A 25,093-nucleotide genomic window follows, 5' to 3' on the forward strand; every position below is an offset into this window, starting at 1 on the left:
GGAAACCCTGCCAGGTAGAAGATCTGGAGTCAGAGAGGGACACAGGAGGAGACACATGAGCACTTGATCCCATCCTCACAGAATGGATCACTCAGTGAAATCCCAGAGTGCCCAGCATGCACCACACACTGGTTTAGAGGATGCCAAGGGTATAATAGAGAATATGACAAATAAGGCCTGTGACCACCATGGAACTCAACATTTTAGGGCAGGAGGTACACAAAAAACAAGCTCAAAGAAAATAGTTTTAATTATACACTGTGATTTGTGCTGCAAAGGAAAGAAATGAGATGCAGCCACAAAAGTGGCAATGGTTTTAAGGGAGAATCCCTCTCATCCCTCAAAATTACAGACAGCTGCTTATAGGCTGGAGTGAGATGTCACACTTCTCAATTAGCCCAGCTTGGAAGCATAAGAGGTGGCAGACAGAGTAGTCTTGGCTGAACTACTGACTTTACTCTACATTGATGGGGGAAGAGACTATGTCCTCCTTTCAGAGCCTCTGCAAAACTCAATGAGGAGTGACAATGGTTCTCCCCTAGAACCATGGTCTAAACATAAATCTAACAACAGATTTTAAAAGGCTTAGAAGGTTGATGAGATAAAGATACCACACAGACCCTTCACATGGGTGTACATTCCCAAACATTTGGTTGGGAGGCAAAAGCAAGTCTCTATTTGTTATTAATGTTCATTAATATGATGCAGAAAAGTCTCTAACCAAAACAAAGCTAAAACTTACAACGGGGAATCCCAGTACCAAAAGCCTTAAAACAACCACGCGGCACTGCCCAGAAGATGGGGCCTGGCTCGACTGCGGGCCACCGTCCCTGTCGGCCCCCTCTCCAGAGCTGTCACAGGCAGTCACAAAAGCCTAGGGCTCAACCAAAAAGTCAAGAGGCCTAAAAATCGCACTGTAGATGATAAATCTTTAAAATATTTACAACACAGGATGGATAAAAGGCTAACTTAACTCAGACAAATCAATTGTTGAAGATCGCCAACCTAGTATAAAAATGGACAAAGGATAAGAACAGGCAGTTCAAAGCAAAAGAAACACAGATGGCTGAATGGAAGATGCTCAGTGTAGCTCAAAGAGAAATGTTTATAAAAACGATGATAATCTCACCAGACTGGCAAAAAAAAAAAAAAAAATTTAACGTTTGACCGAAACAAAACTCCCGGGTTGATGCAAAGATCCGGGGAGAAAAGGCACTCTCTTACACACTCAGTTGGTAGAGAAATAAACTAGTATTTTTGGGGAGGTATTTGGCTATGTCTATCAAAATTGTAAACATTCAAACCTTGGACCCAGTAATTACCCAGCAAGAAACCATCCTACAAATTATATTCATAAAGCATTTTAATGGCAAAAAAACTGGTAACAACCTAAATGCCTACCAATAAGAGGCTGGTCAGATAAACGACAGCAAATCCATACAACGGAATACCGTGCCGCGTCATAGAAGAAAGAGGCAGCTCCCCATCCGCAACGACGGGGACAGCAGGATGACATTAAGTGAGAAAGCAGATAAGGACCAAGATGATATAATACTTTGGCTTTATCTTTAACATCCTAATTTTTTAAATGGAACTGCTTCCACCTTACTTAAGTAGCTTTTAAAGTATATTCAGAAAGATAAGAAGCAAACACACCAAAAAGTTAATTAGTGGTTAATCTAAGTGGTAGTAATAGGGATGACATTTTCTTCTTTTGCATATTTTTTAAATTTTCAGAAACAAGTAAAGTACTGAACAGAATATATAGCATAATCCCATGTGTGTAGTTTTGTTGTTATTGTTTTGTTTTTTATGGAAGAGGAGAAAGGATATATGAAATTGTAGATGTTTAAATTTTTTTCTGGAGGAATTTACCTCCCCTGCAAAAAAAAAAAAGGTAGCAGTGTTGACTACTGGGGAATAGGTACTAGAGAAAAGTGTGTATTTTTTTTTCTGTTTTATATCTCTCTGTATTGTTTGAACCTTTACCATCTGAATGAAATTCTTTTAAAAAATTAAGTGAAAGGGTTTGGATTCTGAGGTACAGTATGATTCAGGTCTTATATTTGAACCCCTGGTCTGAGACAGTGACATGAATGTGCCCCAAATGTAGGCCAACCTTCCTGCTAGAGGCAGGAAAGCAGAGATGAGAAATTTCTGCACTAGCCACAGGAGGAAGAGAGGCCTTGCATAACTCTAGGTCAGAGGCCACACTTGACCAGGCCTGGCATCTTCCCAGAGGATGTAACCCTAAGAATTGATAAGGAGCGAGCAGAGGCCCCAAAGCCCCAAACCACTGTTGCAAACCACTTCTGACTTATATGGACATGAACACTGCACACAGCAGTGATGTCAACCACACAGGAGTCTTGGGTAGGAAACTGAAAGATGGGGACAGAGTTTTTCTGTTTCTTCCAGCAAATGACTTTGAAAGAGAAAGAGGAATTTTCATATAAACCGCATCAATCATGTACCAGGTGCACTTATATATAGAAAATATTGCTATATTTAAGCTTCCTAGCAGCCCTGCAAAACAGGATCCATCGCTGACTCCATTGTACAGGTGTGGCAACCAAGGCCCAAGGAAGTATTAATAATTTGCCCAAGGCCAGATGGCTAGTAGGTGATAAAGCCAGGACTCAGACCCAATTCAGATCTAACCTTTTATTCACAACGAAGGAGGCTTTGACAAATAAACCCTGAGTTGGTAATATTAGTTTACCGTTGGCCTCTCTCGTCCCCTCCTAAGTGACTCGTCTTTGCTCTGTTCACAGGCCTGCCCTATTCGTATCAGGCCTGGGGCCAGAGCCCAGTAGAGAAGAGCCACAAAAAACACTTACTGATTAAATGGGCAGACTGTACACCAGAACAAGATACAAGGCATCTTTCCCTAGGAGACCAGGCAGACAGTGGTAGGAAGGAAACACCCTAAATGCTCCAAGTTGGCTTTAAGCTAAAATCCAAGTGGCAAGAAGAAAACGATCATGATCTTAGTAGTATCTAGGTATCTAGTATCTACTTTAAAAAAATCCACAGAGATGGGCAAACTAGCAAGAGAAAGTAAGATGGAAGGAGGTCAGGAACACGGTGCCTCTGGCCTAAGCAGCCCCCACACATATGACCCTGCATGGCTGCCAAAGCAAATCTAAAATTTCACTTTGAAGTGACAAAAGCAATCGCACCTTCATCACCCCAGCTGAGCAGAATGAGACTCACGGCAACATATACCTGAGTCAACAGATCTAGATCTCATAGCGGGCAGAGGGGAGTTGAGAGAGAATGTGGAGGAAGAGAAGGATCCTACAAATCAAGAGGACAGCTCACACACACATCCTCCACCCGGTACACAATTCCACACGCCTAAGACTGGAGACTACTGGGTGAGGAGAGAAGGAAAAAGAACCAGAAGATAGATCATTGTTGTGGTGACACACAGCAGACTACACGGCCAGGGAGAAGACAGGAACCATTCTTTCCTACACAGTGAGAGAAATGGCCCAGACACAAGCGTGAGTTCAAGCCACCAACACAAACACAAGGTCACCTGTGAGAGAGAAGTCGCGTCTTCTGCTACGAGCAGGGCACCTGATAAATTCTCACTCTACATCACCTTTCACACAGCTGAAGACACAAGGAAGGGAACTATTACCCTGAACTTACTTCTGACCAGGAAGAAAAATCTAGTAAATTATGTTAAAAGAAAAAAAAAAAAAAAAAAAAAAGCTTCAGCTAGCAAAAACAATAATAAGAACGCCACATTGGGAGGAAGTAACCTTGTCAATTCCGAGTTCAAAGGAGGGAAATAAAAAAAAGAAAAAAAAAAACCTGAGACAAAAACAGTTGTTTTGCCTAGACTTCAAAAAAACCAATATTTAGGTCAGGTGCAGTGGATCACACTGAAATCCCAGCACTTTGGGAGGCTAAGGCAGGAGGATGGCTTGATGACTAAGAGGATATAAAAAGGAGAAGGAGGAATTCAAGACCAGCCTGAGCAACACAGGGAGATCCTGTCTCTACGAATAATTTAAAAAGTTAGCGGGGCATGGTGGCACTAGACTGTGGCCCCATCTACTCAGGAGGCTGAGGCAGGAGTATCACTGAGCCCAGGAGGTCAAGGCTGCAGTGAGCCAATGATTGTACCACTGCTTTTCAGCCTGGGCAACAGAGTGAGACCCTGTCTCAAGAAAAAAAAAAAAAAAGAAGAAGAAGAAAGAAAAAGAAAAAAAACAATATTTAGATATTGAGACCAAGGAGTATGATGGGCAGAGATCCCAAAAGGGAATGCATTTTGAAAGACATGGTCTAAGTCTCTAAAATGTGAATTCTGATCATCTAAAATACAATAATCCCCTAAAGAAGAAACCAGGAGAAGGCAGCCACAAATGTCAGGGAGGAGTGATGAGCTGAGATAGTAAAGGATGTGTGCAAAGACACGAGCAACTGCCCCTGAGACAGGACAGGTCCAAAGGGAGCAGTCTGGGCTCACTAAACAGAACAAGCAGAGCTTGTGAAAATGCAAGAGCTGCTAGGAACACGTCTTCAAGTTATATTCAAAGCCACAAAAAGAACCAGGGAGGAAGTGGCCCCGGGATGGGGACAGAGACTCTAATATACAAAATGACACAGAATGGGGGAACGTTTATCTCCAGCATTTCCCATCTTTTCTATGAAGGAGAATGCTCCAGACTAGAACAAGTTAAACAGTTACACACATTCTCTCTCTCTCAAGAGAGGCCTCAAATCTAAGCTAGACCATAAACCAACTTACAATCACCCAGAATTACACCCCAGGATGCAGAAGGAAAGTGCAGGTTGATTCCGAAACCACTGCTGGCAGTGGTTCAGGAGATGAGGGGAGAGGAGGTGGCGACGTTCTGCTTTCTGGCAGCACACATTCTCTCGGTACCCGGTACCCACAATGCTCCAGGCACTAGATCAAGCTCACAGGGCTTCAAGGTTCATAGTCTAGCCAAGAGGGAAAAAGAAGCAATATGTAAACAAAACTGTTAATAAACTATGATGACTAAGAGGATATAAAAAATTGGGGTGTTGGCACTTCTTTTTTTTTTTTTTTTTTTTTTGAGACGGAGTTTCACTCTGTCACCCAGGCTGGAGTGCAACAGTGCAAGCTCGGCTCACTGTAACCTCCACCTCCCAGATTCAAGCGATTCTCCCACCTCAGCCTCCTGAGTGGCTAGGATTACAGGCGCCTACCATCACACCCGACTAATTTTTGTTTTGTTTTGTTTTGTTTTGAAGTAGAGATGGGGTTTTACCATGTTGGCCAGGCTAGTTTCAAACTCCTGACCTCAGGTGATCTGCCTGCCTCAGCCTCTCAAAGTGCTGGGATTACCGGCGTGAGCCACTGCACCCAGCCAGCACTTTTGTTTGTTTAAAGGGAAGGGGATAAATAGGATAAACTCCTTAACATCTGTCTCTGGAAAAGCTCTAGAACAAAACATAATCTGAACCATCACAAGCTAGCCTGGGTCGCTTAAGAGGCCCCAGCAAGCTAGTCTCTTTTCCTTTTTAGCAGAGTTTACTGAATTACAGACCAAAGGAATGCCAGACACAAGAGGTCTGGACCTCTATAATGTATATGAACACAGTCTCCCGCCAGACCTTAGGGATGACAAAGGAGGAGGCAGTGAGATGGCAAAGCATTTAGATAATATTTGCAGTTGTTACAGATGACCAGTAACAAAGTGCTGTTTGGTGGATCTAGGACAGGCTGCTGAACACGCACCCAACTCAACTCACTGCCTCCTTGAATTCGCTCCAGGATCTCAGTAAATGGCAACATCACCACCTAGCCAGGCTCCCAGATAATAAATCTTGAATACTCATCCTCAGCCTCTCTCCCTCCCTCACCCACAGAACCAATCCAATTTTGTCTCTGGGAAGATCTCCCAAATCCATCTTTCCTTTTCCAGTCCTGCTGTTGCTTACTGGGTTGCAGCCCCCTTTTCTCTTGTGTGCTTTCTCTTTTTGAGACAGGGTCTCATTCTGTCCCCCAGGTTGGAGTGCAGTGGCATGACTTCAGCTCACTGCAAACTCCGCCTCCTGGGTTCAAGCGATTCTCCCACCTCAAGCTCCTGAGTAGCTGGGACTACAGACATGCAACCACCACGCCTGGCTAACTTTTTATTTTTTGGTAGACACGGGGTTTCATCATGTTGGCCAGGCTGGTCTCAATCTCCTGACGTCAAGTGATCCCTCCACCTCGGCCTCCCAAAGTACAAGGATTACAGGCGTGAGCCACCATGCATGGCCTACTCTTGTGTGTTTTCTAACTGGTTTCTAGAAGGGAGACTTACTCCATCCTAGTACATCCTGGGTCACATGCTGAAAAGCAAAGCTGAGCAGGACATTTTCTTCCTTAAACATCTCCACTGGCTGACATGATAAAATCCAAATTCCCTAACTTACTCTTCCGTAGCTCCTACCCACATCGTTGCTACCCTCACCTCCCAATACATCCCCTATATTGAAGCTACAATGTACTTCCTGACCTCAAGCATGCCAGGCCTTGTCATGACTTCACGTCTGTAAGAACCATGGCAATGTCACCTCCTCTGTGAAGCCTCTCTGACCACTTCCAGGCAGAGTCAGCCCCTCTGCCTCCCTGTGCCCACAGACTCTTGCTAAACTCCTACTTCAGCACTCACCAGTGGGATTTATAAAACGGTTTCTCTTCTCACTGTAGACCATGTACCTCTTGGAGGCTGGGACAATGTCTTGTTCATCTTTTTATTGTAAATCCTAGACCCAGTATATGGCATTTAGGAGGTGTTCAATGAGTATTTGTTGACTAAACCCAAAGAACAACCTCAGTGGCAAACCTATTTGTGTGTGTGTGTGTGTGTGTGTGTCTGTGTGTGTGTGTGTGTTTGCGTGACGGAGTCTCACTCTGTCGCCCAGGCTAGAGTGCAGTGGCGCAATCTTGGCTCACTGTAACCTCCACCTCCCGCGTCCAAAAGATTCTTGTGCCTCAGCCTCCTGAGTAGCTGGCACTACAGGCACTCACCACCACAGTCAGCTAATTTTTATATTTTAAGTACAGATGGGGTTTTGCCATGTTGGCCAGGCTGGTCTCAAACTCCTGATCCCAAGTCATTCACCTACCTCGGCCTCCCAAAGTGTTGGGATTACAGCAGGCATAAGCCACCACGCCAGGCTGGCTTTGCCTAGTATTCATATTTTACCAACAAGCTGACTAAAGACATCGTAGGCAGTAAGCTTATCACACTTCCAAGTGACACCACCTAAGAAAACAATGGGAGAGGCAGGCTGCGCTAGGTAGTGGATTTTTTTTTTTTTTTTTTTTTTTGAGACGGAAGTCTTGCTCTATCGCCCAGGCTGGAGTGCAGTGGCACGATCTCAGCCCACTGCAAGCTGCGCCTCCCGGGTTCACGCCATTCTCCTGCCTCAGCCTCCCGAGTAGCTGGGACTACAGGCGCCCGCCACCAGGCCTGGCTGATTTTTTTCTATTTTTAGTAGAGATGGGGTTTCACCGTGTTAGCCAGGATGGTCTCGATCTCCTAACCTCGTGATCCGCCCACCTCAGCCTCCCAAAGTGCTGGGATTACAGGCGTGAGCCACCACGCCCGGCCGCTGGGTAGTAGATTTTTAAAAGATTACAGTAGGAGAAAATATATGCCAAAACTAACCCAAATAATAATAATAATAATAATCTGGCCGGGCGCAGTGGCTCAAGCCTGTAAATTCCCAGGCACTTTGGCGAGGGCCTAAGACAGGCAGATCATGAGGTCAGGAGTGAGGACGCATCTCCTGGCTAACACGATGAAACCCGTCTTACTAAAAAAATACAAAAAATTGGAGAGCGGGCATGGTGGCAGGCGCCTGTAGTCCCAGTACTCTGGACGGCTGAGCCAGGAGGAAGGCCATGAACCTGGGGAGGCGGAGCTTGCAGTGAGGAGATCCGCGCCACTGCACTCCAGCCGGGGAGGACAGAGAGATACCTCCTTCTCAAAAAAAAAAAAAAAAAAAATCTATAACAGCACAGGATGAAAGAGACTTTTCTCAAGTCATATCTTTATAACATGAATGAGAGCCAAGGTTCTAAGCCAGGCTGCATGGGGGCAGTCCCAGCTCCTCCATTAAACAGCTGTGGACCCTGAGCACCTTTCCTAACCTTCTTATACCTCAGTTTTCCTTCACTGCAATTCAGGGATAACAACAGTATCTAACTCGCAGGTTGTTATTTAGTGAATAATAACAATGTAATTGCACTTAGAATTGTGCCTGACTCAGTAAGATCTTTTGTTATTATTTGTTGTCATGGTTAAAAGCTGCTTCTAAGAACGGGGAAGAGAAGGTGTAAAGCATTGTGATTAAAAGCAAGGGCTCTGAAATTACACTGCCCCAAGTTCAAACACCAGTACTAAAGCTTAGTAGCTGCCTGACCTTAGCCAGTTACTTCACATTCTAAATCTCCACTGAACTCATCAATTAAATGGAGTTTATGATAGTATCAGTCAAAAATACTCACTTTAGCATTATTTCAAATTGGGGGACAGAAGGAAATAAACTAAACACCTGTTAATAGAAAACTGGGCCAGGCACAGTGACTTACACCTGTAATCCCAGCACTTTGAGAGGCCGAGGTAGGTGGATCACTTGAGCCCAGGAGTTTGAGACCAACCCGGGCAACATGGCAAAACCCTGTCTCCACAAATAAAATACAGAAAAAACTAGCTGGGTGTGGTGACAGAGGCCAGTAGTCCAAGCTACTTGGGACGCTGAGACATGAGGATCACTTGAGCCTAGGAGGCAGGGGTTGCAGTGAGCAGAGATCACACCACTGCACTCCAGCATGGGGGACAGAGTGAGACCTGTCTCAAAAAAAAAAAAAAAAAAAAAGAATGAGGTAGATTAAGACATACTGAAATCAAAAGTTCTTCAAAAATACATTCTTCTGGCTGGGTGCAGTGGCTCTCACCTGTAATCCCAGCACTCTGGGAGGCCGAGGTGGGTGGGTCACTTGAGGTCAGGAGTTCGAGACCAGCCTGGCCAACATGATGAAACCCCATCTCTATTAAAAACACAAAAATTAGCTGGGTGTGGTGGTACGCACCTGTGGTACCAGCAGCTACTTGGGAGGCTGAGGCATGAGAATCACTTGAACTCCAAGAGATAGAGGTTGCAGTGGACTGAGATAGCGCCATTGCACTCTAGTCTGAGCAACAAGAGAGAGATGGTGTCTCAAAAAACAACAAACAAAAAAACTTCCATGAAAAAGCAAGTTGTAATTTGATACATATAGGCTGATCCCATTTTGTAAAATGTTTTAAAAAGAGAAAAAGCACGTGTATGTGCATGCGTGTGTGTGTATTCACCCACACTTTTGTAAATATAGGCAGCTCTTGCTTTGCGCAGTGATGTGGAACCATAAAATGACCATGCAAAGCAACCTTAATCATCAATGAGGAAAATTTACTATTTTCCATGACATTTAAAATTTCTGTCAAAACATTAAAATTCTCTTGCTGTCAAATTATAAATAAGGAAATGAGAAAACAGTAAAAACTATTTATTTTGCATACTCTAATTTAAAACATTAGATTCACTGAGAATGAGTGTTTTATTGCTTTGTAAAAACCTTATCCAGAGTAATTTGAACAGCACTTGCCTTCTTGTTGTTTAACATCCAATATGGAATGAGTATCTTACGTATGCCTTTGCAAACTGTCATACTCCTTTCTAAGTTTGGATCTGTTTCTAACATTTTATCCTTTGCACTTTCAATGCTGTGAAATATGTTCAAGGATGCCTTTAATGTGAAGTTTCCTTCTGCAGTGTCACCTCCTCCGGGACCTCTTCGTCCTTTTCATCAAACCACTTTCCCCATTTATGCTGACATGCCACCTTCACTGAGTTTCCCAGGCTGTACATGTAGTCTTGAACAGTGGCAGTGTTGACATTCCCACAGTCAGCTATGTAGTCTATAATTCCATTACGTTTTGCTTGAATTTCACTACCAGCATTACCACATTTCATTTGAAATTTCATCTTTCTTGGCCAATTCCCTCATCAATTGTCCATTTTTGTAAAATGCCACATGAGTTTCTCACCAGGAGACAGGGAGGCAACACAACTACACACTTTCCTGTCTGCGTGTGAAGTGAACAGACAGGCAGTGACCAATCACCAAAAGACTCTTCAAGAAAAAACATGATTGGTCAGTGACTATGAAGAGCATCTGTTATGCACATAGTGATCTGTGGACTACAGAGCTAACAGCAAAGTTTGTACTCCATGCACCTACTTATAATACAGATATCTTGGCAACTAAAATTTGAGTCAAATTCTTGGAGGACTGATGTTATTTAACCAAACCATAGTAACTGCAATTCATGCAGATCAGAACCATGGAAACTGAGGACTGTCTGTAGAAAGAGCATAATCTGTAGGTATATATGCTAAAGAGCTGACAGGGATTACCTTTCAGGAAGAGCTATATTGTTTAAATTTTTTATTAGTGACTAAGCTCTATACCTTGGGAACAGTTCTCAACCTGGTGTTAATTTGCCCCCCAGGGGACATTTGGCAATGTCTGAAGGCATTTTCTATTGTCATAACTTGGGGGGATGGGTAGACAGTTGCAACTGGCATGGAGTGGGTCGAGGCCAGGGTTGCTGCTAACTCCTACAAAGCACAGGACAATCCCCCACAACAAAGGCTTATCTGGTCCAAAAGGTCAACAGTGCCAAAGCTAAGTACCCTTGTTTTAAATCAAAGAGTTTTTATTAAGCTAATTTGAATAGTACCTTTCCCACCAAGTGGTAGGCAAAAACTAAATGACACAATGGCAAGTAGAAAGTTTACAATAAATGCCATTAGTATCAGAGGTTCGGACTGACTTCAAGCTGAATGGATACCTTAATATGAGATTTGTGGTATTTTTACAAACATTAACTCATCTGATCTGATGCCATGACGTGGCTGCCAAAAAGTTAATCTTTCCTTCAGCTCATAGACAGATCAAGTACCTAGCTCAAGACAGGGATCCAAATGCACCCACACTCTGTATTTCTCCCATACCTAGAATCCACATGTTCACATCGAGCAGCGAGCACTCAGTTCTAGGCAACACATCTGTAAAACAGTATTATATTTCCAGAGGAGGACAACCAGGATATAAAAGATCTAAGGAGCATAACATATGAGCAACAGCTCAATAAACTGGGGTGATATGCCGGAAGAAGAGAAACCCTAAAGGAGCAACTGAGGGACTGGATGTGATAACAGTCGTAAAACACTTGGGTGCACAGTACAATGAGAGGGCAGGGCAGAGAGTCAGATAGGAACAATAAGTTAACAGCCTCCTGTAACCCGGCAATCACACTCCTCGTTGTTTACCCAGGAGAAATGAAAACATTACGTCCACAACAAGACTTGTGCAAGAATGCTAACAGGAGCTTTATTCATCAGAGCCCAAAACTGGACACAGCCCAAATGTCCATCAACAGGGGAATAAAGAAGCAAATTTTATATCTATACAATGGAATACTACTCAGCATAACAAACTACTGATACATGTCACCATGCAGATGAAATTCACACAAAAGGGAGAGTTGACACTGATTATCCCATTTATATGAGGTTCCAGAACAGGCAAAACTAATCTACAGTGAGAAAACATCAGAACTGTGATTACCTGCGAAGGGGTATGTGTTGGGATGATTGGGAAACAACACGAGAGAACTAACTAGGTAGTAAAACTTTTTGTTCTGTAGTTGACAGAGGTTTGGGTTGCACAGATAGAGGGATTTATCAAAGCTTATCAGGTGACACCTTAAAAGTTGTGCATTTTTCACTGTTATATAAATATTATCATCAAAAAAATGCATGAACAAATATTGAACTCAAATTAATGCCTATGTATGCTGAGATATTTAGGGGTAAAGTACATTGATGTCTGCAATTTACTACGAAATGCATCCCCCAAAATAAGACAGACTGGTCAATGGATAGAGAGATTCAAACATGTAGAGACGTGATAAAGTAAACATAGTAAGAGGCTAATGGTCGAATCTAGGTGGTTTGGTAGAACGTGTTCACTGTACAATTCTTTCGAGTTTGCTGCACATCTGAAATGTTTCATAATAAAAAGTTGTGAGGAGAAGTAGGAAGTAACAACAGGTGGGGAGCACCACAAGGGAAACAAGAGGTGGCTGGGAGGTCACAGGAGGAAAGCGCAAGGGGAAGAAGAGGGCTGGTTTCAGCCAACGCAGGGGCCTGCAAAGGGCAGAATTGCAAAAGGCCAGGGTGACCTGGGCACAGATAATCTTAGCCAACAGGGAATCTTAGCACATGTGAGGCTGCTACCCAGAGGTTTACTGTTGTAGGTTCTTGTTCTGACTGTGTGGTCAGAGCAAGTAAGTCCCTGCCCCTCTCTGGCTTTGGCTGAAGGGATCAATGTACAATGTAGAGATAGGTTTAAAGGATCCCTACTAAACGCTTTCCAGCTCTGACAGTCTATTCTTCACAACATTTGTGGAAACCATTTTTCTTACACAGGAATAAAAGAATGCAGAGACACAATTACAGCTTCAGCAAAATCCAGGTGGTTTCACACAAGCAAAATGCAAGGAGCCTCCTGCTACATCACTGTATTCTCAAAGACAGGACCTGGGTGCAAGTAGCTCTTAAGTGTCTGCATGTGGACTGTCCACTTTGTAGTTTAGCCACCGCAAACACTAAATCAGTGAGCAGGAGTCCCCTGCCCTACCCCCAACCCCCCCCCACACACAACCCAGCAGGTCTCTGGGGCACAGAGTCTGAGTGAAGCCAACATGTTCCCCACCTTAGGCATCTTGGTGGAAACTAAGGTGCAGAGAGTTGCAGGTGTTTACCAAGGTTACACAGCCCGTTAACACAGTCAGGGCTACAACCCGGGGCCCTGGGAAGACCATACGGACTCCCGAGAAAAGCGCTGGGACCCAGAGAACTCTCCTCAATTTCAGTGCCTACAACCAGCCCCTTTTTTCTCTGCCTTTGCTGCTCTGGTTTCCAAGGAAAGTAGAGTCTAGTGCTTCTGGCTTCACATCTTAAAGAAGAGGGAGAGATGTATGTTTCTCAAAGCAAAGTCTATTGCCTCACAAACCAAAAACAACTTCTGGCAGAACTTCCTTCCCACCATTCTCCATGGGGGGAGGTGGAGTTGGGGACAGACTACTTAGAGGTCACCACTGGAAAGTGGGGGTCTGGAGGAAGTCTCTGGAGTGCCTGGGGGTGGGAGAAGTCCTGCTCCCACCCTGCAATGACTAGGGTCATCACCTAGGGGAAATCTGGGATCCTCATCATGCAGGATAACAGGACACTCCGTCTAGGTCCAGATGTGCCACAGCTGCAAGCAGGGCCCTGACAGGAAGTGGAGGCCCAACAAGAATAAGACCTGTGGGAGAGAGAAGGGTGCGGCTGCAGTGCCATCCCCTCCTCCAACTACATGCCTACTAAGCTCCAGCTGGAGCCACAAGGCTGCCAAGCTGATCGGGGCTGATGGGTGGAAAGACAGGTGAGGGGAGAGAATGAATGAGGGGTAGGGAAGGGGCTCAGACACTGCCCAGCCTTCTAGCCCCGAGGGGCGGCAGGTAAATGCTCAGCACTCAAGCCAGGACCTAGAAAGAGCACATCTGAAGCCTCTTCTGAACAAGTAAAGCCCCACCCAGGGCCAAGAAAAAATTTCCATCATGACCGATTTGTCTAGAAGTGGCCTGAACGTCTTCCCAGCAGCAGTGATGCATGCCCAGCTGAGGGGAAGGAGGGAGTCATCTGCACACTTCTCCTGCTCCCAAGGCCTTCTCCATCCTTACCCCACACCCGCCTCGGTGAGCTCAGAGGTTCTTGGCAAGGGCTTGCTCCCTGGGGACCACAGCAAGCCCACGGGGGTCAGAGCTGCTGGTCCCTTCAGAGAGCCTGGAGCCTGCGAGTCTGCAAGTACAAGCCCAGTTGGCAGCTGCAGCTAATACTCCCAATTCCCAAACCAAAGCCCGGCCCACCCAGACGTCCTGCAGGGTGGTAGGGGTAACTGCGGAGCAGCATCTGCCCTTTCTCCACTAACAAAGGGGCAATGATGAGAGGGACTGGCTTTGCTCTGAGTGACTCTGGGTCTCCATGGCTATGGCCAGGGAAAGGCAGGGAGAGGGCCAGAAGGACTGGGAGACAAAGGACACCTCCCCTAGCTCCTTCTGGGAACAGACTAACTCCCATCCCTGTGGAAAGACCGGGAGGGGAAAAGCAGCCTTTTAAGATTAAGCAAATAAATAAATAAATAAATAAATCAGAGATAGGAAATCCTGACCCCACCTTAATTACACTGGAAGTATATAATCTTCAGGAAGAGTAGCTGATTCCCACCCCACACTCCCATTTACTCCCAGTTGCCAATTTCCTGAGAAATAACCACTGCCTCACAGCGAAGCTGCGCCAGAATGGTGTTGAGGCCTGCAAAAGGCTCCGGGAATTCCCTAGGCCTGGGTTTGTTCCAAGCGAAAAATCCAGTAAGGCCCCAGGCATTTCTTGGGGAGCCGGCCATCTGCAGGACCCATCATTCATAGCCACCTCCGACCAACGTTCCAAGCACAAGGCCAGCCAGGGCTCTCGAATTTTCAAACTCCACAAACCTCCATAAATCCAGTTCACAATTCTGAATTCCTCCTTGAATTTAACCCAAAATGCCTTTGTCTCAGCTCCCCTGGGTAACAGAGAGCTAATCGCCTTTCCACCCTGGCCCACCCTCCAGATGCCCTTGGGTTGGTGGACAGAGGAGAAAGCATCCAGCCCACCTGCTTCTTCCTGGCTGTCCCTCAAGGGTCAACACAACTGCCCCCATTGGAAAGGAGAAGGCAGAGAGATAAGGGAGCTAAATCTTGTTCCCCTCCGCTTCCAGGATTAGCAAGCAGCTGCCTCAGAATCACCAGCCTCTCCCTTGTCCAATACCCAGGCACTCTCGGCAGCCTGGCCCTCCAGCAGGAGTGTCTGCTCAGGCACCCCCATGCTGCACACTGCTGCTTCCCAGGCATGACAGATGCAGCTGCTATTCAGTATTTTCATGCCAGGACAAAAGCTTCTCCAAAAGCACAAAGCCAACAGGGAGGCAGACAAGGCTGACTTCAATAGAAGCCACCTGCTGGGGCCCCTCCTCTGCCACACCCCTCCCCCCAACCCACCGCACATACACATGCAAACATACATACACCTTTTTCAAACCTCTCCAACTTGTGCTGACCCAGAGTCAGGTGACTTTTGCTCTGAATCACTGAACAGTTCTCCCAGAGGACGGGGGGCTGTTGCCATTTCTCAAATAGCATTCCGTAGGATGTTAATAAGTGCTAAGTAAAAAGGGGTCGTATAGATGGCAGAAGCACTAGGTTGAACAAAGTTAAACAGATTCTTTCACTGTAGAACTTCTCAGAGCCTTTAATTCAGTAATGTGCATTGCAGACTGTTCCCCAATTTAGGAGATCACAGAGTGTCTCGGGACTGTCGCGGCACTTGGAGAAATGGGCAGCTCCTTCTTCCAAGTTCACCCAGTTCCCTGAACATAGCTCTTCTAGCACTTGGAGTACATAAGAAATACCTTGCTTACATGTTTCTCCCTCAATAAGCCTGCAGTGAACAGATGAATGGACAGATTAATAAGTGCACACACACACTTGTGCTGCACTCATCTTCAGTTACTCAGCTCAAATGATGATGAAGCTTCCGGAAGGACCATTAGACTTCATAAATGGGACTGAACCCATGCACACCCTCAAGTCAACCTTGACTGCAGATCATCCGTGCCTACGTCACCACAGACAGGTATCAGCCCCCAGATGAGCCAGCTGTTTTTATTCCCTTATCAAATCCTCCCCCACCCTGGACCTCAGGCACTGTTTTGCATCTGGCTATAAAGGAAGTTGGGTGACTACTTTCAACGTACTGTACACATCAGCAGTCAGTGAGAAGTCACCACCTTAACCATCACACACAGTCTGGGTGAGCTGAGCTACCACCACCACTAATTCCACAACCTGAAAGGAAAAGCAGGAAGGCCCACCAAGCTTGCCCAGGAAGGGGACCCTGGGAGACTCCATCCAACCTCCTCCATCCGTGGGCCAGGTAACAAATGGACAGGTAACAATGAGTGAGAGACACTCAGACAGGAGTAAATCTTCAACATTTCCCAGAAAGTCGAGTGCGTTCACATTCAAATGACATATCTCAGATTTTCTTTTGGATCTGAAAGTAGGACCCCTCCCCAACCCCAGGAAAAACTATCAGACAGACTCTAACTTTGGGTTGAAAAAATACAGCCTGTGTACCCTGGGGTATACCCAGCAGCCTCTGTGATTTCCTGGGATAGGTTTTTTGCTTCATTCATAATGAAGTAGACCCTGAAAGGGTGTCTCCCACTGACTTCCGCAGGCAGCTGAACCCCGAAGCAGATGCTCACCTCCCCCAGGATGGGGTGCAGAGCACTCTCAAGCTCCCCGCCCTCACAAGAAGCCTCTGCCTCTTTAGCAGGCTGTCCCTGCTCTGAAGCCACTGACTGTTCCTGGCCTGCATGTTTCTTACAACGCCTTCAGCAGAGATGCAGACTGTGGTTAGTGTCTGGGTACCTCAAGGGGCTGGGGAATTCCTCATGCTCTGGTTGTGATCTAGAAGGGAGGAGGCTCTGATGTCAGCTCTCCCCTCCTGCCCCCAGGAGCATCAAAAGAAAATACAATGAGATATTACCAGGCATTACGGAAAAGTCTCTATCGCTGAATACAAGTGTGTGCTGCATCACCTTAGGATAAATGTCAGGGTTGATGCCTACCCTCTGTTTCCCAATTTTTCTTCTTGGTCACTTGGAAAAATTAGTCCAATCTATAGAAACTGGGAATGGAAGAGAACACAGACAGCCCTTTCTAGGGAAGCACCTCCCACCTGCTCTCCAAGCAGCCCCAGCCCCACCCCAGAGAACAGAAACATGAAGGCCCCTTTTCCAAGCTCCTGCCAATATGCACCCAGGCCTCTTTACCCTGGACTCTTCTCAAGGCTAGAGAGAAATCTTTGGTTCCACTCATTATTCCATTCATCTTCTCTAACTGGGCAGGATTATGTTTGGAAGTAGCTGCTTCTGAAGCTGACACTTTAATGCTTGATTTTTAAAAACCTTACTGTTTAAATACCAGTTTTGCCTCTGAAGCAGCCAAACCTCACGTCCTGTCTGTTAATTATCAGCTACTAAATAGCACTTTTCTCATTGGAGCTGATGAGCTCTGGGCCACTGAGGGTAAGAATGCCAGTGCTGGAAAGGGGGACTCCAGCACCGGTGCTTGCTTACACTTGGGGATATCAAGCAAGACATAGGTCTTATCCTCAAGGAGCTCGGTCTAGCAGAGAGGGCCTGGCAGGGGGCTGTAATTCGAGTGCATAGCAGTCATGCAGGTAGAATGAACCATCACTAGGGCAGAGGAGGGAGGCAGTTCTGCCTAGAGTTGGGCAGGGGAGTAAGGGGGTAAAATCTATTATGAGCCTTGAAAGATAAATACAGTTTACAGAAAAAAATTAAGAGGAGCAAATGTAAGATCCAAGAGAAGATGCAAATGTAAGATCCAAGCAAACGAATGCATGGCAGAGCAGGAAGGAGTGCTCTCCTGGAAGGGAGAGGGTGGAAGGCAGGACAAACCAGCTTGCTTGAATGCCATGTTTAGAAGTTTGAATTTTACACTGGAGGTGAAGGGAGGCTACTGAAGATCTCTAAACAGAAATGACATTTGTCATCACCGGGAATGGATGGCTGAATCTCTTGATGCCTCTGAAGAAAACCAGGTCGGTGTTAACAAGTGCTAACGTGCAAAGAAACAGGGACTCTTCCCTACAGAGCAGGATGCAGAGAGGCAGAGGTACACATGGCTCTCACCAGCTGGATGGCCCTTGGGCTGTCCCTGTAGGGCTCCACTGAGATTCAGACCTTTCCTCTGGCTCTCAGCAAGGCCTGACAATTGGAAGGATCCTGGAATGATGTTGCATCTCTGCATCTCCCTAGAGCCCTTGGCAGATCAGGCATTCTGACGCGTGCCATGACTTGGAGTGGCAGGGACCACACCACAGCTGCCCTCAAATACCTGCTGAAGACTGAGTGCAGAGATGAAGATGATGCGTTCTGCAAGGCTCTGAAGACGCAAAGAGTACCAAAGGATTTCACGAACTCAAAGAACCAAATCTCAAGATTTGAAAAACATAGAACTTTAACAATAGCAAATTTTTCTTTAATGGTAAGGTTTTCTTGAAAAGGGATAAGCTCCTCACCATTGGAAGAATTTAAGCATAGGTATGATAGGTTGGTGGTTGCCAAACCCAGATAATTATCACTTGGGGAGCACATTAAAAATGCACATTCCAGGTTACCTTGTCTGAAGAGTCTTGGACTCAATTAGACACAAAGAGTGGTGCCCAGGAATCTGAATCTTGAAATGCTACCCACAAGTGAGTCTAACAATCACCCTGGTTTGGAAGCCACTGGGCCAGGTGACCATCTGTTAGGATGTAGTCCTCAACAAGGTGAACTCCTTTTTTTTTTTTTTGAGACAGGGTCTCATTCTGTCACCCAGGCTGGAGTACAGTGGTGCAATAATGGCTCTCTGCAGACTTGACCTCCCAGGCTCAAGTGATCCTCCCACCTCAGCCTCCTGAGTAGATCGAACCATGTGTTCATGCCACTACACCCGGCTAATTTTTGTATTTTTTGTAGAGACAGAGTTTCACCATGTTACCTAGGTCGGTCTCGAACTCCTGGGCTCAAGCAATTTGCCCGCCTCAGCCTCACAAAGTGCTGGGATTATTGGCATGAGCCACTGCACCTGGCCCTACAAACGAAATACTTTTTAAGATCCTTTTCTAAATGAATACCTTCTACTTGCCCTCTCACCTGGGCTTCAAAAACCTCTCCCAGTACCCTTCCTCAAATCCCCTTCCAGCTCAGATAAGTGTTTACCAGGATTAGAAAAATTATCTCAGAATCTTGCATTGTCTGAGAGAATATTCTGTGATGATAAAATGTTCTCTATCTGTGCTGCATAAAACCATGGCCACCAGCTAACTACTGAGCACTTGAAATGTGGCTGGCACTACTGAGGAACTGAATTTTAAATTTTATTAATACTTAATTTTAATAGCCACATATGGCCAGTGGCTACCACAGAGGCCAGCATAGCTTCTCGTGAAAGAGAGCTTCTGTATTCTCAGTGGGATTCAGTAAACAAGTAAATTCTGGCCTCACTTCCTCCACCACTCCTCTAAGCTTGTCTCCAGTCTGAAGAGATGCACCTGATCACAGGGAGATTAAATTCAAAGAAGACAGCAGGAAAGGAGGGGCTCTGCAGCAGCTGTACCAGAGGCAACAGGTACAGGCAACACAGTGCCTGAACAAAAACTCTCGCCTCCAAGGACTTTACCCTGTTCTGCCCAGAAACGTAATTAACACCAGCAGCTGTCACCCCATCCTGGGCAGCAGGGCCTGACACCTGGTGCCATTTTCCAGCTTCCCCGGAGCAAGCAGACCTCATTCTCAGGGATGACCTAGAACATCCCTTAGTTGACTAATGCTGGAGTCTCAAAATTGGTTTGTACTGGAACTTTTGGCTCTACTGGGGTATAGAAGTCCAAGGGAGAGAAACTGAATCTCAAAAGAGGGAAAGAGAGAAAGCAAGCTAAGTTTATTCCAGACATCAAAAGATTTCATCAGGAAAAGAGATCATCTGTACATTTCCAAACACAACTGGCTTCTTGCCCAGCTATAGCACACAGGCCAAAATCAAACCTTACCAAGTATTCCAGATTAACATGTGTGGTCTTCTAGCCTTGATTTCTACCTCCCACACACATTCTGGGCCCTTTTTCCCAGCATCTGCCTTGACACAGACACACACTGAATCTACCAACAAGGTGGTTATCTGAGTTGAGAAGTAAGTATTCCCTCAGCCTTCTGAGACACAACACAGACCTGTGCAGCAGCAAAAACAAACAAACAAACAAAAAATGCCAGGTGGGAATCAGGAACCACCTGTCACATTTAAACAGCTCTCTGTCTAGGGAGAGACCACCAGCAACCTTCCAGGTGTGAGCTGGTGCAACAGCTCTCTTACCTGGAGGACAATGGAGAGGATTCTGTCTCAAGGTTCCCTCAGTCCAAGCACTGACTACTTCCCTTTGGAGACATAGCTGGCCTGCTGCAGAGACACAATCTCTCAGAGGAAAGGAGAGTGGAAGGTGTGGATGGGAAAGGAAAAAAGAAAAACTACACAGGAAAAGCACTGCAAGGGGTGGGGCAAGAACCACCCATCACAGACCAGATATTTTTTCTGACGTTTCCTGGAAGATGGTTTTACCTGCTTCTTTATTAAAAAAAAAAAAAAAAAAAAAGGAAGAAGAAGAAAGAAAGAGAAAAAAAGAGAGAGAGAAAAGAAAGAAAGGAAGGAAGGAGGAAGGGAAGGGAGGGAGGGAGAGAAATGGAAAGAAGAAAGATGAAAAGAAAAAGAGAGAGAGAGAGAAAGACAGACATGTTGCAACTTCCTTTGTCACAGGACATGCTCAGGAACGAACAGACCCGATCCATTGCTTCACTTTCCCATCTGCACTAACGGTCAGCTCCATCCAAAGCCCTGACCTCTGTTCTCTCAGCTCCTGAGCTGCAGGACACAAACACAGCCTCCCCGTCTCCCTGCATACAGTCTGCCCACTCCTTCACCTAGAAGGCTAAACTCAAGAAGGATGAGATTCTTCAGAGCAGAAGAGAAGCCATATGAGGGCCCAAAGGAGGATAAAAAGGGCTGTGCCACAGCTTCAGCCCAGCCATTTCTTTTTCATGCCTCCTTCGTGACTTCTCCCGGCTCTATGTGACGGTTCGGTTCACACCAATCTCAAGCATTGTCTATTACCAGATTCCTGGAGAGGCAGCATCTCTCCCTCCTTAGCCAGACAAAATATGGGAGCCCTAGTGGAGTTCCTCACACTTCTCCTTAGAAACCATCCCACTGGACGTATTTTCATCTGCACCCTCCCCTGGGTGTGTCACAGGTATGTGTCCATGAAGCATCCTCTGCCCATGCCAGGCAGTGATCCCACCCTCTACTCCTTCCCACCTTGAAGAGCCCATTGTGTGTCTCTGCATCCTTTATTGGCCACCCTGGTGCCCAGACACTTAACCCCCACCCACTCCCTGAACCTCTTCCTTCAGATACAAAATGAGGAATCACACCACCTGGCCTACAAGGGTCAAATGACAAAATGCAAGAAATGGTACAACCTGGATTTTGAGAGGAAGTCTTCTTTCAATCATTTTATACACATGGGTGTTCATTCCTCTAAACTGTATGTTTCCAAAGGCAGGGCCTACAACTTATTCATATCATTGTAGCAATGTGCACAAAGTAAGTATCCCATAAATACTGGATGATAAACTTAAATTGCTAGGTCATCTAAGTACCCAATTATAATGGAGTCACAAAGGACCATTAGAGAGGCAATACTGTGAGCTGGAGGGAGCCTAGGTTTTAGAGCTAGACACACTCATTAATAAGTCTCAGGCTTTTGCCTTTGCATTTGCTATTCCTCTACCTGGTCCCCCTTCCCATCCCCCAAATAGCTTTTTTGTCTGTTTTATATACTGATGTATATCCAGAGCCCAAGATAATGCTTAGCACTTAGTAGGTGCTCAATAAATAATTGCTAATGAATTATTCTGTATATGTTTGAACATGTCTCTTCCGTAAAATGGGGACTTTCACTTTGCACTAAAAGGATTATTTTAAGGATTAACAAGAATGTAAGTAAAACACCTAACACAATGCCTGATACACAGTATCTGCTCAGTAAAGACTCGTTATTAATCTGGGAAACCTTCACAGAGTTGCTAAGTTTCCTACAGTGATCTGAATAATAGAAAATTATTATATTGTATCAAAGTCTATCTGCTGTTTTGAGCTATCCTTAGGGAAGCTGTACAAGTCACTCTTGGCATTGCCAATTAATTTTCTTGAGTAGTAAGTTACTTTGGATCTCAAGGGTATAGAAGGCACCCACAGGCAAATCCTGCTTAGAAAGGCAGGGGTCTAGTCTAAGCTGCTAGAAGGAATCAATGTTCTAAATTCTTCTCATCTCATATAGCAGAGGTATTAAAGGGATCTAAACCCAAGAGGATGACCCTTGATTGTTCTGCCATTCCAAGCTAATCCTGCCATCTGGGCCTCCTGATGGCCAATCAGCAGGAAAGACAGGAGGCAGGCATGGAGAAGAATAAACATTTATAAACATTGTCCGAATGAATAAAAACACTGTAGCCAGGAGAAAGGTGAAGTAACACTGTCCTGCAGAAACTGAGGACAGACATGATGGCTCTTAGTCCCCAAGGCTCCCTGGGACCCAGGCTGGCCACTTGTTTCCCAGCATTAGGTTATTTTCCCAGCAGTGCAGATGCAACAACAGTGATGAAAGGCCTTCGGTGCAGGAGTCCTTCAAGGTCAAGTCTGGTCCTGTTCATTTACAATGAGGAGACTGAATGAGGCCCAGACAGGTCCTAGGACTTGCTTGGGGCCACACAGGTAGAGTTAGTAGCCAGGTCTCTCAGATTCCAGTCTAGTGTCAGGTTCTTTCCTGTGCAAATCTGTTGTGGCATGCAGTTAAGAAGCTCCCTGAGGTTCAAACCTCTGACCTCAGTCCCGGCAACTGGGTACTTGATATAGTTTGGATATCTGGCCCCTCCAAATCTCATGTTGAAGTATGATCCCCAGTGTTGGAGGTGGGGCCTGGTGGGAGATGTTTGGGTCTTGGGGGCAGATCCCTCATGAATGGCTTGGTGTCCTCCCTTGTAGCAATGAGTTCTCACTCTGAGTTCATACAAGATCTGGTTGTTAAAAAGAGTCGAGGGCCTCCCCCACCCCATGCTCCCTCTTCTCAACATGTGACATGCCTGCTCCCCCTTAAACTTCCCCCATGAGCAAAAGCTTCACGAGGTCCTGACCAGAAGCAGATGTTGGTGCCATGATTCTTGTACAGCCTGCAGAACTGTGAGAAATAAACCTCTTTTCTCTACAAATTGCCCAGTCTCAGATACTCCTTTAGTGCAACACAAAATGGACTAATACAGTGTTTAACACTGGTCCGTCTTGCAACACACAGGAGCAGGACCAGCAGATAGAAAACCATGGACTGCATCTGTGTGTCTATGCCATATCTGTAGCTAACTAGAAAATGCCAGGAGCTGTAGGAAAGTTGGCAAGCTCCACATCTGTCCCTCCCTCAGTTAAAGTTCTCCAAAGGGCAAAAGGGTCATCTCCATGACTGAACAGGAATAGGAAGGGCCCTGGAACAGGGAGAAGGAGGAGAGGTATCAATGAGAAACTGTGGTCAGGGTCCTTGTAAGAATGAGAACTCTGTAAGCAGAAATAGAAGGTACCTGCTTGAGTCAGCAGATCCAAGTGGGTAGAGGGAAGAAATGCTCAGAAGACTGTCTAAGAGCAGCTTTTCAGCAGCAGGAAAAATAAAAACAGACACTGTGAGAGATCATCACTCTACCCCAGCTCAGTCCCACAGAGCACAGCCCAGTACTATCCCACTTCTGGGGCTGCCACAGCCCCTGACTCTGAGGATTACCTCTAGTACCTTACATTTAATATCTGTGGCATCCACTATTACTGTTATCACACCTTTATTCAGCAGCTAAGTATAATGTGTATAATACACAGTGCCAAAATACTCTAGGATTCTTTTTTCAGAGACAGGGTCTCACTCTGTCACCCAGGCTAGAGTGCACTGACATGATCATAGCTCACTGTAACCATGACTTCCTGGGCTCAAGTGATCCTCCCACCTCAGCCTCCTGAGTAGCTGAGACTATGGGTATGTGCCACCACAGCTGGCTAATTTTTTTAATTTTTTGTAGAGATGGGGTCTTGTTATGTTGCCCAGGCTGATATCGAACTCCTGAGTTCAAAAGATCCTCCCAGTTGTCCTCCCAAAGCACTGAGATTACAGGCGTGAGCCACCATGCCTGGCCTGTTTTTCAATGAGGACATATGGTCACTACATGAAAATAAAAGCATACAAAAATAACGAAGATGTGGGTTTTCAAGGAATTTACAATCCAATCCGATATCTAAAGAGGTGCCTTGAGCTCCTGTGCGGAGTCTGGAAACAACATGCAGAAATGGCACCTTGAAAGGGGAAGGAAAAGAAGAAAGGTCATCAGCCTCAGAGCTCAGGTAGCTGAAGGACAGAATGTATTTGGTGTCTGCCATATCTTTGCATCCTTCAATGACACTTTTGTCCATGTCACTGACCTTTCTGGCAAAGAAATCATCTGCCGTGCGACTGGTGGGACGAAGGTGAAGGCAGGCTGAGATGAATCCTCACCACATGCTGCTATGTTGGCTGCCCGGGATGTGGCCCAGAGCTGGGTATCACTGCCCTACACATCAAACTCCAAGCCATAGGAGGAAGTAGAACCAAGACCCCTGGACCTAGGGCCCAGGTGGCCCTCAGGGCCCTTGCCCGCCTGGTTATCAAGATCGGACAGATTGAGGACGTCACCCCCAACCCCTCTGACAGCACCCACAGGAAAGGGGGTCGCCGTGGTTACTGCCTGTGCACAGGACTCCTCAAATACTTTCCATTAACAAACTGCCTTCCTGTTAGAGAGAGAGAGAGATGCCTTGCACATGGAGAAATGCACTTAAACGGAGAAATAAAAGGTAAGAGTGTATCACCAAGTTTGATGGAGAAGAATGGGAAGACCCGCTTTTGGTGTGAAAGGTTCTGGAAAAGCAGCATCTGTGCAGGGTGGAGGGTGGAATAGGTAGATATAGACAGGACGGGGGACGGGCATGGTACAGAGAAGATGCAGATGGATAGATGCTAAGGTGTGGGAGTGGAAAGCACAGTTCTGTTAAAGAAACAACATATAAGCTGGGCGCGGTGGCTCAAGCCTGTAATCCCAGCACTTTGGGAGGCCGAGACGGGCGGATCACAAGGTCAAGAGATCGATCCCATCCTGGCTAACACGGTGAAACCCCGTCTCTTCTAAAATACAAAACCAGCCGGG

General features: G+C 45.8%; 1 protein-coding gene and 1 pseudogene across 3 annotated transcripts in view; one reads left to right on the forward strand and one right to left on the reverse strand.

The window, feature by feature from the left end:
* Positions 1-25,093, reverse strand: part of MAPKAPK2 (MAPK activated protein kinase 2) — a 45,766-nt gene that overhangs the window by 14,000 nt on the left and 6,673 nt on the right. The window lies entirely within an intron of this gene.
* LOC108535145 (40S ribosomal protein S14 pseudogene) lies at positions 24,188-25,007 on the forward strand (annotated as a pseudogene).

The sequence above is a fragment of the Rhinopithecus bieti genome, unplaced genomic scaffold, assembly GCF_001698545.2.
Source record: "Rhinopithecus bieti isolate Rb0 unplaced genomic scaffold, ASM169854v2 scaffold_12049, whole genome shotgun sequence".
Classification (NCBI taxonomy): Eukaryota; Metazoa; Chordata; class Mammalia; order Primates; family Cercopithecidae; genus Rhinopithecus; species Rhinopithecus bieti.